Source organism: Carcharodon carcharias, chromosome 21 (genome assembly GCF_017639515.1).
Source record: "Carcharodon carcharias isolate sCarCar2 chromosome 21, sCarCar2.pri, whole genome shotgun sequence".
Taxonomy (NCBI): Eukaryota; Metazoa; Chordata; class Chondrichthyes; order Lamniformes; family Lamnidae; genus Carcharodon; species Carcharodon carcharias.
Window position 1 is genome coordinate 20,617,530 of NC_054487.1, and position 15,421 is coordinate 20,632,950.

The 15,421-nt window shown below is 58.9% G+C and overlaps 1 protein-coding gene across 3 annotated transcripts in view; it reads left to right on the forward strand.

The window, feature by feature from the left end:
- Positions 1-15,421, forward strand: part of braf (B-Raf proto-oncogene, serine/threonine kinase) — a 143,777-nt gene that overhangs the window by 915 nt on the left and 127,441 nt on the right. The window lies entirely within an intron of this gene.

Below are 15,421 nucleotides of genomic sequence, written 5' to 3' on the forward strand. Positions count from 1 at the left end.
ATACAGTACTGGTGGGAACTGGTCTGTCACTGTATAACACTGGGGTACAGTACTGGTGGGGACGGGTCTGTCACTGTATAACACTGGGGTCCAGTACTGGTGGGGACGGGTCTGTCACTGTATAACACTGGGATACAGTACTGGTGGGAACTGGTCTGTCACTGTATAACACTGGGGTACAGTACTGGTGGGGACAGGTCTGTCACTGTACAACACTGGGGTCCAGTATTGGTGGGGTCGGGTCTGTCACTGTATAACACCGGGGTACAGCACAGGTGGAGGCAGGTCTGTCACTGTATAACACCGGGGTACAGCACTGGTGGAGGCAGGTCTGTCACTGTATAACACCGGGGTCCAGTACTGGTGGGGACAGGTCTGTCACTGTATAACACTGGGGTACAGTTCTGGTGGGGACAGGTCTGTCACTGTACAACACTGGGGTCCAGTATTGGTGGGGTCGGGTCTGTCACTGTATAACACCGGGGTCCAGTACTGGTGGGGACAAGTCTGTCACTGTATAACACTGGGGTACAGTACTGGTGGGGACGGGTCTGTCACTGTATAACACTGGGGTACAGTACTGGTGGGGACAGGTCTGTCACTGTACAACACTGTGGTCCAGGACTGTTGGGGGCAGGTCTGTCACTGTATAACACTGGGGTACAGTACTGGTGGAGGCAGGTCTGTCACTGTATAACACTGGGGTACAAACTGGTGGGGACGGGTCTGTCACTGTATAACACTGGGGTACAGTACTGGTGGGGACTGGTCTGTCACTATAACACTGGGGTACAGTACTGGTGGGGACGGGTCTGTCACTGTACAACACTGGGATACAGTACTGGTGGGGACGGGTCTGTCACTGTAAAACACTGGGATACAGTACTGGTGGGGACGGGTCTGTCACTATATAACACTGGGATACAGTACTGGTGGGGACGGGTCTGTCACTGTATAACACTGGGGTCCAGTACTGGTGGGGACGGGTCTGTCACTGTATAACACTGGGATACAGTACTGGTGGGAACTGGTCTGTCACTGTATAACACTGGGGTACAGTACTGGTGGGGACAGGTCTGTCACTGTACAACACTGGGGTCCAGTATTGGTGGGGTCGGGTCTGTCACTGTATAACACCGGGGTACAGCACAGGTGGAGGCAGGTCTGTCACTGTATAACACCGGGGTACAGCACTGGTGGAGGCAGGTCTGTCACTGTATAACACCGGGGTACAGCACTGGTGGGGACGGGTCTGTCACTCTATAACACCGGGGTACATTCTGGTGGGGACGGTTCTGTCACTGTATAACACCGGGATACAGTACTGGTGGGGACAGGTCTGTCACTGTAAAACACCGGGATACAGTACTGGTGGGGACAGGTCTGTCACTGTAAAACACTGGGATACAGTACCGGTGGGGACAGGTCTGTCACTGTAAAACACTGGGATACAGTACCGGTGGGGACAGGTCTGTCACTGTAAAACACTGGGATACAGTACCGGTGGGGACAGGTCTGTCACTGTAAAACACTGGGATACAGTACCGGTGGGGACAGGTCTGTCACTGTAAAACACTGGGATACAGTACCGGTGGGGACAGGTCTGTCACTGTATAACACTGGGGTACAGTACTGGTGGGGACGGGTCTGTCACTGTATAACACTGGGGTACAGTACTGGTGGGGACAGGTCTGTCACTGTACAACACTGTGGTCCAGGACTGTTGGGGGCAGGTCTGTCACTGTATAACACTGGGGTACAGTACTGGTGGAGGCAGGTCTGTCACTGTATAACACTGGGGTACAAACTGGTGGGGACGGGTCTGTCACTGTATAACACTGGGGTACAAACTGGTGGGGACGGGTCTGTCACTGTATAACACTGGGGTACAGTACTGGTGGGGACTGGTCTGTCACTATAACACTGGGGTACAGTACTGGTGGGGACGGGTCTGTCACTGTACAACACTGGGATACAGTACTGGTGGGGACGGGTCTGTCACTGTAAAACACTGGGATACAGTACTGGTGGGGACGGGTCTGTCACTGTATAACACAGGGATACAGTACTGGTGGGGACGGGTCTGTCACTGTATAACACTGGGGTCCAGTACTGGTGGGGACGGGTCTGTCACTGTATAACACTGGGATACAGTACTGGTGGGAACAGGTCTGTCACTGTATAACACTGGGGTACAGTACTGGTGGGGACGGGTCTGTCACTGTACAACACTGGGGTCCAGTATTGGTGGGGTCGGGTCTGTCACTGTATAACACCGGGGTACAGCACAGGTGGAGGCAGGTCTGTCACTGTATAACACCGGGGTACAGCACTGGTGGAGGCAGGTCTGTCACTGTATAACACCGGGGTCCAGTACTGGTGGGGACAGGTCTGTCACTGTATAACACTGGGGTACAGTTCTGGTGGGGACAGGTCTGTCACTGTACAACACCGGGGTCCAGTATTGGTGGGGTCGGGTCTGTCACTGTATAACACCGGGGTCCAGTACTGGTGGGGACAGGTCTGTCACTGTAAAACACCGGGATACAGTACTGGTGGGGACAGGTCTGTCACTGTAAAACACCGGGATACAGTACTGGTGGGGACAGGTCTGTCACTGTAAAACACTGGGATACAGTACCGGTGGGGACAGGTCTGTCACTGTAAAACACTGGGATACAGTACCGGTGGGGACAGGTCTGTCACTGTAAAACACTGGGATACAGTACCGGTGGGGACAGGTCTGTCACTGTAAAACACTGGGATACAGTACCGGTGGGGACGGGTCTGTCACTGTAAAACACTGGGATACAGTACCGGTGGGGACGGGTCTGTCACTGTATAACACTGGGGTACAGTACTGGTGGGGACGGGTCTGTCACTGTATAACACTGGGGTACAGTACTGGTGGGGACAGGTCTGTCACTGTACAACACTGTGGTCCAGGACTGTTGGGGGCAGGTCTGTCACTGTATAACACTGGGGTACAGTACTGGTGGAGGCAGGTCTGTCACTGTATAACACTGGGGTACAAACTGGTGGGGACGGGTCTGTCACTGTATAACACTGGGGTACAGTACTGGTGGGGACTGGTCTGTCACTATAACACTGGGGTACAGTACTGGTGGGGACGGGTCTGTCACTGTACAACACTGGGATACAGTACTGGTGGGGACGGGTCTGTCACTGTAAAACACTGGGATACAGTACTGGTGGGGACGGGTCTGTCACTGTATAACACTGGGATACAGTACTGGTGGGGACGGGTCTGTCACTGTATAACACTGGGGTCCAGTACTGGTGGGGACGGGTCTGTCACTGTATAACACTGGGATACAGTACTGGTGGGGACAGGTCTGTCACTGTACAACACTGGGGTCCAGTATTGGTGGGGTCGGGTCTGTCACTGTATAACACCGGGGTACAGCACAGGTGGAGGCAGGTCTGTCACTGTATAACACTGGGGTACAGTACTGGTGGGGACTGGTCTGTCACTATAACACTGGGGTACAGTACTGGTGGGGACGGGTCTGTCACTGTACAACACTGGGATACAGTACTGGTGGGGACGGGTCTGTCACTGTAAAACACTGGGATACAGTACTGGTGGGGACGGGTCTGTCACTGTATAACACTGGGATACAGTACTGGTGGGGACGGGTCTGTCACTGTATAACACTGGGGTCCAGTACTGGTGGGGACGGGTCTGTCACTGTATAACACTGGGATACAGTACTGGTGGGGACGGGTCTGTCACTGTATAACACTGGGATACAGTACTGGTGGGGACAGGTCTGTCACTGTACAACACTGGGGTCCAGTATTGGTGGGGTCGGGTCTGTCACTGTATAACACCGGGGTACAGCACAGGTGGAGGCAGGTCTGTCACTGTATAACACTGGGATACAGTACTGGTGGGGACGGGTCTGTCACTGTATAACACTGGGGTCCAGTACTGGTGGGGACGGGTCTGTCACTGTATAACACTGGGGTACAGTACTGGTGGGGACAGGTCTGTCACTGTACAACACTGGGGTCCAGTATTGGTGGGGTCGGGTCTGTCACTGTATAACACCGGGGTACAGCACAGGTGGAGGCAGGTCTGTCACTGTATAACACCGGGGTCCAGTACTGGTGGGGACGGGTCTGTCACTGTATAACACTGGGGTCCAGTATTGGTGGGGTCGGGTCTGTCACTGTATAACACCGGGGTCCAGTACTGGTGGGGACAGGTCTGTCACTGTACAACACCGGGATACAGTACTGGTGGGGTCGGGTCTGTCACTGTATAACACCGGGGTACAGCACAGGTGGAGGCAGGTCTGTCACTGTATAACACTGGGATACAGTACTGATGGGGACGGGTCTGTCACTGTATAACACTGGGGTCCAGTACTGGTGGGGACGGGTCTGTCACTGTATAACACTGGGGTACAGTACTGGTGGGGACGGGTCTGTCACTGTACAACACTGGGGTCCAGTATTGGTGGGGTCGGGTCTGTCACTGTATAACACCGGGGTACAGCACAGGTGGAGGCAGGTCTGTCACTGTATAACACCGGGGTCCAGTACTGGTGGGGACGGGTCTGTCACTGTATAACACTGGGGTCCAGTATTGGTGGGGTCGGGTCTGTCACTGTATAACACCGGGGTCCAGTACTGGTGGGGACAGGTCTGTCACTGTATAACACCGGGATACAGTACTGGTGGGGACGGGTCTGTCACTGTATAACACCGGGGTACAGCACAGGTGGAGGCGGGTCTGTCACTGTATAACACCGGGGTACAGCACTGGTGGGGACGGGTCTGTCACTGTATAACACCGGGGTACAGCACTGGTGGGGACGGGTCTGTCACTGTATAACACTGGGATACAGTACTGGTGGGGACGGGTCTGTCACTGTATAACACTGGGGTACAGTACTGGTGGGGACAGGTCTGTCACTGTACAACACTGGGGTCCAGTATTGGTGGGGTCGGGTCTGTCACTGTATAACACCGGGGTACAGCACAGGTGGAGGCAGGTCTGTCACTGTATAACACCGGGATCCAGTACTGGTGGGGACGGGTCTGTCACTGTATAACACTGGGGTCCAGTACTGGTGGGGACGGGTCTGTCACTGTATAACACTGGGGTACAGTACTGGTGGGGACGGGTCTGTCACTGTACAACACTGGGGTCCAGTAGTGGTGGGGTCGGGTCTGTCACTGTATAACACCGGGGTACAGCACAGGTGGAGGCAGGTCTGTCACTGTATAACACCGGGGTCCAGTACTGGTGGGGACGGGTCTGTCACTGTATAACACTGGGGTCCAGTATTGGTGGGGTCGGGTCTGTCACTGTATAACACCGGGGTCCAGTACTGGTGGGGACGGGTCTGTCACTGTATAACACCGGGGTACAGTACTGGTGGGGACGGGTCTGTCACTGTATAACACCGGGGTACAGCACTGGTGGGGACGGGTCTGTCACTGTATAACACTGTGGTCCAGGACTGTTGGGGGCAGGTCTGTCACTGTATAACACTGGGGTACAGTACTGGTGGAGGCAGGTCTGTCACTGTATAACACTGGGGTACAAACTGGTGGGGACGGGTCTGTCACTGTATAACACTGGGGTACAGTACTGGTGGGGACTGGTCTGTCACTATAACACTGGGGTACAGTACTGGTGGGGACGGGTCTGTCACTGTACAACACTGGGATACAGTACTGGTGGGGACGGGTCTGTCACTGTAAAACACTGGGATACAGTACTGGTGGGGACGGGTCTGTCACTGTATAACACTGGGATACAGTACTGGTGGGGACGGGTCTGTCACTGTATAACACTGGGGTCCAGTACTGGTGGGGACGGGTCTGTCACTGTATAACACTGGGATACAGTACTGGTGGGGACAGGTCTGTCACTGTACAACACTGGGGTCCAGTATTGGTGGGGTCGGGTCTGTCACTGTATAACACCGGGGTACAGCACAGGTGGAGGCAGGTCTGTCACTGTATAACACTGGGGTACAGTACTGGTGGGGACTGGTCTGTCACTATAACACTGGGGTACAGTACTGGTGGGGACGGGTCTGTCACTGTACAACACTGGGATACAGTACTGGTGGGGACGGGTCTGTCACTGTAAAACACTGGGATACAGTACTGGTGGGGACGGGTCTGTCACTGTATAACACTGGGATACAGTACTGGTGGGGACGGGTCTGTCACTGTATAACACTGGGGTCCAGTACTGGTGGGGACGGGTCTGTCACTGTATAACACTGGGATACAGTACTGGTGGGGACGGGTCTGTCACTGTATAACACTGGGATACAGTACTGGTGGGGACAGGTCTGTCACTGTACAACACTGGGGTCCAGTATTGGTGGGGTCGGGTCTGTCACTGTATAACACCGGGGTACAGCACAGGTGGAGGCAGGTCTGTCACTGTATAACACTGGGATACAGTACTGGTGGGGACGGGTCTGTCACTGTATAACACTGGGGTCCAGTACTGGTGGGGACGGGTCTGTCACTGTATAACACTGGGGTACAGTACTGGTGGGGACAGGTCTGTCACTGTACAACACTGGGGTCCAGTATTGGTGGGGTCGGGTCTGTCACTGTATAACACCGGGGTACAGCACAGGTGGAGGCAGGTCTGTCACTGTATAACACCGGGGTCCAGTACTGGTGGGGACGGGTCTGTCACTGTATAACACTGGGGTCCAGTATTGGTGGGGTCGGGTCTGTCACTGTATAACACCGGGGTCCAGTACTGGTGGGGACAGGTCTGTCACTGTACAACACCGGGATACAGTACTGGTGGGGTCGGGTCTGTCACTGTATAACACCGGGGTACAGCACAGGTGGAGGCAGGTCTGTCACTGTATAACACTGGGATACAGTACTGGTGGGGACGGGTCTGTCACTGTATAACACTGGGGTCCAGTACTGGTGGGGACGGGTCTGTCACTGTATAACACTGGGGTACAGTACTGGTGGGGACGGGTCTGTCACTGTACAACACTGGGGTCCAGTATTGGTGGGGTCGGGTCTGTCACTGTATAACACCGGGGTACAGCACAGGTGGAGGCAGGTCTGTCACTGTATAACACCGGGGTCCAGTACTGGTGGGGACGGGTCTGTCACTGTATAACACTGGGGTCCAGTATTGGTGGGGTCGGGTCTGTCACTGTATAACACCGGGGTCCAGTACTGGTGGGGACAGGTCTGTCACTGTATAACACCGGGATACAGTACTGGTGGGGACGGGTCTGTCACTGTATAACACCGGGGTACAGCACAGGTGGAGGCGGGTCTGTCACTGTATAACACCGGGGTACAGCACTGGTGGGGACGGGTCTGTCACTGTATAACACCGGGGTACAGCACTGGTGGGGACGGGTCTGTCACTGTATAACACTGGGATACAGTACTGGTGGGGACGGGTCTGTCACTGTATAACACTGGGGTACAGTACTGGTGGGGACAGGTCTGTCACTGTACAACACTGGGGTCCAGTATTGGTGGGGTCGGGTCTGTCACTGTATAACACCGGGGTACAGCACAGGTGGAGGCAGGTCTGTCACTGTATAACACCGGGATCCAGTACTGGTGGGGACGGGTCTGTCACTGTATAACACTGGGGTCCAGTACTGGTGGGGACGGGTCTGTCACTGTATAACACTGGGGTACAGTACTGGTGGGGACGGGTCTGTCACTGTACAACACTGGGGTCCAGTAGTGGTGGGGTCGGGTCTGTCACTGTATAACACCGGGGTACAGCACAGGTGGAGGCAGGTCTGTCACTGTATAACACCGGGGTCCAGTACTGGTGGGGACGGGTCTGTCACTGTATAACACCGGGGTCCAGTATTGGTGGGGTCGGGTCTGTCACTGTATAACACCGGGGTCCAGTACTGGTGGGGACGGGTCTGTCACTGTATAACACCGGGGTACAGTACTGGTGGGGACGGGTCTGTCACTGTATAACACCGGGGTACAGTACTGGTGGGGACGGGTCTGTCACTGTATAACACCGGGGTACAGCACTGGTGGGGACGGGTCTGTCACTGTATAACACCGGGGTACAGCACTGGTGGGGACGGGTCTGTCACTGTATAACACCGGGGTACAGCACTGGTGGTGGCGGGTCTGTCACTGTATAACACCGGGGTACAGTACCGGTGGGGACGGGTCTGTCACAGTACAACACCGGGGTACAGTACCGGTGGGGACGGGTCTGTCACAGTACAACACTGGGGTACAGTACCGGTGGGGACGGGTCTGTCACAGTACAACACCGGGGTACAGTACCGGTGGGGACGGGTCTGTCACAGTACAACACCGGGGTACAGTACCGGTGGGGACGGGTCTGTCACAGTACAACACCGGGGTACAGTACCGGTGGGGACGGGTCTGTCACAGTACAACACTGGGGTACAGTACCGGTGGGGACGGGTCCGTCACAGTACAACACTGGGGTACAGTACCGGTGGGGACGGGTCCGTCACAGTACAACACTGGGGTACAGTACCGGTGGGGACGGGTCCGTCACAGTACAACACTGGGGTACAGTACCGGTGGGGACGGGTCCGTCACAGTACAACACTGGGGTACAGTACCGGTGGGGACGGGTCCGTCACAGTACAACACTGGGGTACAGTACCGGTGGGGACGGGTCCGTCACAGTACAACACTGGGGTACAGTACCGGTGGGGACGGGTCCGTCACAGTACAACACTGGGGTACAGTACCGGTGGGGACGGGTCCGTCACAGTACAACACTGGGGTACAGTACCGGTGGGGACGGGTCCGTCACAGTACAACACTGGGGTACAGTACCGGTGGGGACGGGTCCGTCACAGTACAACACCGGGGTACAGTACCGGTGGGGACGGGTCCGTCACAGTACAACACCGGGGTACAGTACCGGTGGGGACGGGTCCGTCACAGTACAACACCGGGGTACAGTACCGGTGGGGACGGGTCCGTCACAGTACAACACCGGGGTACAGTACCGGTGGGGACGGGTCCGTCACAGTACAACACCGGGGTACAGTACCGGTGGGGACGGGTCCGTCACAGTACAACACCGGGGTACAGTACCGGTGGGGACGGGTCCGTCACAGTACAACACCGGGGTACAGTACCGGTGGGGACGGGTCCGTCACAGTACAACACCGGGGTACAGTACCGGTGGGGACGGGTCCGTCACAGTACAACACCGGGGTACAGTACCGGTGGGGACGGGTCCGTCACAGTACAACACCGGGGTACAGTACCGGTGGGGACGGGTCCGTCACAGTACAACACCGGGGTACAGTACCGGTGGGGACGGGTCCGTCACAGTACAACACCGGGGTACAGTACCGGTGGGGACGGGTCCGTCACAGTACAACACCGGGGTACAGTACCGGTGGGGACGGGTCCGTCACAGTACAACACCGGGGTACAGTACCGGTGGGGACGGGTCCGTCACAGTACAACACCGGGGTACAGTACCGGTGGGGACGGGTCCGTCACAGTACAACACCGGGGTACAGTACCGGTGGGGACGGGTCCGTCACAGTACAACACCGGGGTACAGTACCGGTGGGGACGGGTCCGTCACAGTACAACACCGGGGTACAGTACCGGTGGGGACGGGTCCGTCACAGTACAACACCGGGGTACAGTACCGGTGGGGACGGGTCCGTCACAGTACAACACCGGGGTACAGTACCGGTGGGGACGGGTCCGTCACAGTACAACACCGGGGTACAGTACCGGTGGGGACGGGTCCGTCACAGTACAACACCGGGGTACAGTACCGGTGGGGACGGGTCCGTCACAGTACAACACCGGGGTACAGTACCGGTGGGGACGGGTCCGTCACAGTACAACACCGGGGTACAGTACCGGTGGGGACGGGTCCGTCGTACAGTACAACACCGGGGTACAGTACCGGTGGGGACGGGTCCGTCCGTGTACAGTACAACACCGGGGTACAGTACCGGTGGGGACGGGTCCGTCCGTGTACAGTACAACACCGGGGTACAGTACCGGTGGGGACGGGTCCGTCACAGTACAACACCGGGGTACAGTACCGGTGGGGACGGGTCCGTCACAGTACAACACCGGGGTACAGTACCGGTGGGGACGGGTCCGTCACAGTACAACACCGGGGTACAGTACCGGTGGGGACGGGTCCGTCACAGTACAACACCGGGGTACAGTACCGGTGGGGACGGGTCCGTCACAGTACAACACCGGGGTACAGTACCGGTGGGGACGGGTCCGTCACAGTACAACACCGGGGTACAGTACCGGTGGGGACGGGTCCGTCACAGTACAACACCGGGGTACAGTACCGGTGGGGACGGGTCCGTCACAGTACAACACCGGGGTACAGTACCGGTGGGGACGGGTCCGTCACAGTACAACACCGGGGTACAGTACCGGTGGGGACGGGTCCGTCACAGTACAACACCGGGGTACAGTACCGGTGGGGACGGGTCCGTCCGTGTACAGTACAACACCGGGGTACAGTACCGGTGGGGACGGGTCCGTCCGTGTACAGTACAACACCGGGGTACAGTACCGGTGGGGACGGGTCCGTCCGTGTACAGTACAACACCGGGGTACAGTACCGGTGGGGACGGGTCCGTCCGTGTACAGTACAACACCGGGGTACAGTACCGGTGGGGACGGGTCCGTCCGTGTACAGTACAACACCGGGGTACAGTACCGGTGGGGACGGGTCCGTCCGTGTACAGTACAACACCGGGGTACAGTACCGGTGGGGACGGGTCCGTCCGTGTACAGTACAACACCGGGGTACAGTACCGGTGGGGACGGGTCCGTCCGTGTACAGTACAACACCGGGGTACAGTACCGGTGGGGACGGGTCCGTCCGTGTACAGTACAACACCGGGGTACAGTACCGGTGGGGACGGGTCCGTCCGTGTACAGTACAACACCGGGGTACAGTACCGGTGGGGACGGGTCCGTCCGTGTACAGTACAACACCGGGGTACAGTACCGGTGGGGACGGGTCCGTCCGTGTACAGTACAACACCGGGGTACAGTACCGGTGGGGACGGGTCCGTCCGTGTACAGTACAACACCGGGGTACAGTACCGGTGGGGACGGGTCCGTCCGTGTACAGTACAACACCGGGGTACAGTACCGGTGGGGACGGGTCCGTCCGTGTACAGTACAACACCGGGGTACAGTACCGGTGGGGACGGGTCCGTCCGTGTACAGTACAACACCGGGGTACAGTACCGGTGGGGACGGGTCCGTCCGTGTACAGTACAACACCGGGGTACAGTACCGGTGGGGACGGGTCCGTCCGTGTACAGTACAACACCGGGGTACAGTACCGGTGGGGACGGGTCCGTCCGTGTACAGTACAACACCGGGGTACAGTACCGGTGGGGACGGGTCCGTCCGTGTACAGTACAACACCGGGGTACAGTACCGGTGGGGACGGGTCCGTCCGTGTACAGTACAACACCGGGGTACAGTACCGGTGGGGACGGGTCCGTCCGTGTACAGTACAACACCGGGGTACAGTACCGGTGGGGACGGGTCCGTCCGTGTACAGTACAACACCGGGGTACAGTACCGGTGGGGACGGGTCCGTCCGTGTACAGTACAACACCGGGGTACAGTACCGGTGGGGACGGGTCCGTCCGTGTACAGTACAACACCGGGGTACAGTACCGGTGGGGACGGGTCCGTCCGTGTACAGTACAACACCGGGGTACAGTACCGGTGGGGACGGGTCCGTCCGTGTACAGTACAACACCGGGGTACAGTACCGGTGGGGACGGGTCCGTCCGTGTACAGTACAACACCGGGGTACAGTACCGGTGGGGACGGGTCCGTCCGTGTACAGTACAACACCGGGGTACAGTACCGGTGGGGACGGGTCCGTCCGTGTACAGTACAACACCGGGGTACAGTACCGGTGGGGACGGGTCCGTCCGTGTACAGTACAACACCGGGGTACAGTACCGGTGGGGACGGGTCCGTCCGTGTACAGTACAACACCGGGGTACAGTACCGGTGGGGACGGGTCCGTCCGTGTACAGTACAACACCGGGGTACAGTACCGGTGGGGACGGGCCCGTCCGTGTACAGTACAACACCGGGGTACAGTACCGGTGGGGACGGGCCCGTCCGTGTACAGTACAACACCGGGGTACAGTACCGGTGGGGACGGGCCCGTCCGTGTACAGTACAACACCGGGGTACAGTACCGGTGGGGACGGGCCCGTCCGTGTACAGTACAACACCGGGGTACAGTACCGGTGGGGACGGGCCCGTCCGTGTACAGTACAACACCGGGGTACAGTACCGGTGGGGACGGGCCCGTCCGTGTACAGTACAACACCGGGGTACAGTACCGGTGGGGACGGGCCCGTCCGTGTACAGTACAACACCGGGGTACAGTACCGGTGGGGACGGGCCCGTCCGTGTACAGTACAACACCGGGGTACAGTACCGGTGGGGACGGGCCCGTCCGTGTACAGTACAACACCGGGGTACAGTACCGGTGGGGACGGGCCCGTCCGTGTACAGTACAACACCGGGGTACAGTACCGGTGGGGACGGGCCCGTCCGTGTACAGTACAACACCGGGGTACAGTACCGGTGGGGACGGGCCCGTCCGTGTACAGTACAACACCGGGGTACAGTACCGGTGGGGACGGGCCCGTCCGTGTACAGTACAACACCGGGGTACAGTACCGGTGGGGACGGGCCCGTCCGTGTACAGTACAACACCGGGGTACAGTACCGGTGGGGACGGGCCCGTCCGTGTACAGTACAACACCGGGGTACAGTACCGGTGGGGACGGGCCCGTCCGTGTACAGTACAACACCGGGGTACAGTACCGGTGGGGACGGGCCCGTCCGTGTACGGTACCGGTGGGGACGGGCCCGTCCGTGTACGGTACCGGTGGGGACGGGCCCGTCCGTGTACGGTACCGGTGGGGACGGGCCCGTCCGTGTACGGTACCGGTGGGGACGGGCCCGTCCGTGTACGGTACCGGTGGGGACGGGCCCGTCCGTGTACGGTACCGGTGGGGACGGGCCCGTCCGTGTACGGTACCGGTGGGGACGGGCCCGTCCGTGTACGGTACCGGTGGGGACGGGCCCGTCCGTGTACGGTACCGGTGGGGACGGGCCCGTCCGTGTACGGTACCGGTGGGGACGGGCCCGTCCGGGTACGGGCCCGTCCGGGGACGGGCCCGTCCGGGGACGGGCCCGTCCGGGGACGGGCCCGTCCGGGGACGGGCCCGTCCGGGGACGGGCCCGTCCGGGGACGGGCCCGTCCGGGGACGGGCCCGTCCGGGGACGGGCCCGTCCGGGGACGGGCCCGTCCGGGGACGGGCCCGTCCGTGTACGGGCCCGTCCGTGTACAGTACCGGTGGGGACAGGCCCGTCCGTGTACAACACTGGGTTACAGTGCTGGTGGGGACAGGCCTCCAACCTGTATAACACTGGGGTACAGTGTTGGCCGGGACAGGCCTGCCCCTTTATAATACTGGAGTTCAGTACTTGTGGGTATAGGTCTGTCACTGTATAATACTGGAGTTCAGTACTTGTGGGTATAGGTCTGTCACTGTATAATACTGGAGTTCAGTACTTGTGGGTATAGGTCTGTCACTGTATAACACTCCGGTCTAGGATTGGTGGGGGCAGGTCTGTCACTGTATAACACTCCGGTCTAGGATTGGTGGGGGCAGGTCTGTCACTGTATAACACTGGCATACAGCACTGGTGGGGACTGGTCTGTCACTGTGTATCACTGGGATACAGTATTGTTGGAGACAGGTCTGCCACCGTATCACTGGGATACAGTATTGTTGGGGACAGGTCTGCCACCGTAACACTGGGACACAGTACTGGTGGGGACGGATCTGTCACTGTGTAACACTGGGATACAGTACTGGCGGTGGCAGGCCTGCCCCTGTATAACACTGGGGTACAGTGCTGGCAGGGACAGGCCTACCCCTGTATAACACTGGGGTACAGTGCTGGCAGGGACAGGGTCTGTCACTGTACAACAGTGGGGTACAGTACTGTTGGGGGCAGGTCTGTCATTGTACAACACTGGGATACAGTGCTAGCGGGGACAGGCCTGCCCCTGTATAACACTGGGGTACAGTGCTGGCGGGGACAGACCTGCCCCTTTATAATACTGGGGTTCAGTACTTGTGGGGACGGGTCTGTCACTGTATAACACGGTTACAGTACTGGTGGGGACAGGTCTGTCACTGTTGAGCACTGGCATACAATACTGGTAGGGACCGTAATACTGGGACACAGTACTGGTGGGGAAGGATCTGTCACTTTGTAACACTGGGGTACTGTGCTGGCGGGGACAGGCCTGCCCCTGTATAACACTGGCGGGGACAGGCCTGCCCCTGTATAACACTGGCGGGGACAGGCCTGCCCCTGTATAACACTGGCGGGGACAGGCCTGCCCCTGTATAACACTGGCGGGGACAGGCCTGCCCCTGTATAACACTGGCGGGGACAGGCCTGCCCCTGTATAACACCGGCGGGGACAGGCCTGCCCCTGTATAACACTGGCGGGGACAGGCCTGCCCCTGTATAACACTGGCGGGGACAGGCCTGCCCCTGTATAACACTGGCGGGGACAGGCCTGCCCCTGTATAACACTGGCGGGGACAGGCCTGCCCCTGTATAACACTGGCGGGGACAGGCCTGCCCCTGTATAACACTGGCGGGGACAGGCCTGCCCCTGTATAACACTGGCGGGGACAGGCCTGCCCCTGTATAACACTGGCGGGGACAGGCCTGCCCCTGTATAACACTGGCGGGGACAGGCCTGCCCCTGTATAACACTGGCGGGGACAGGCCTGCCCCTGTATAACACTGGCGGGGACAGGCCTGCCCCTGTATAACACTGGCGGGGACAGGCCTGCCCCTGTATAACACTGGCGGGGACAGGCCTGCCCCTGTATAACACTGGCGGGGACAGGCCTGCCCCTGTATAACACTGGCGGGGACAGGCCTGCCCCTGTATAACACTGGCGGGGACAGGCCTGCCCCTGTATAACACTGGCGGGGACAGGCCTGCCCCTGTATAACACTGGCGGGGACAGGCCTGCCCCTGTATAACACTGGCGGGGACAGGCCTGCCCCTGTATAACACTGGCGGGGACAGGCCTGCCCCTGTATAACACTGGCGGGGACAGGCCTGCCCCTGTATAACACTGGCGGGGACAGGCCTGCCCCTGTATAACACTGGCGGGGACAGGCCTGCCCCTGTATAACACTGGCGGGGACAGGCCTGCCCCTGTATAACACTGGCGGGGACAGGCCTGCCCCTGTATAACACTGGCGGGGACAGGCCTGCCCCTGTATAACACTGGCGGGGACAGGCCTGCCCCTGTATAACACTGGCGGG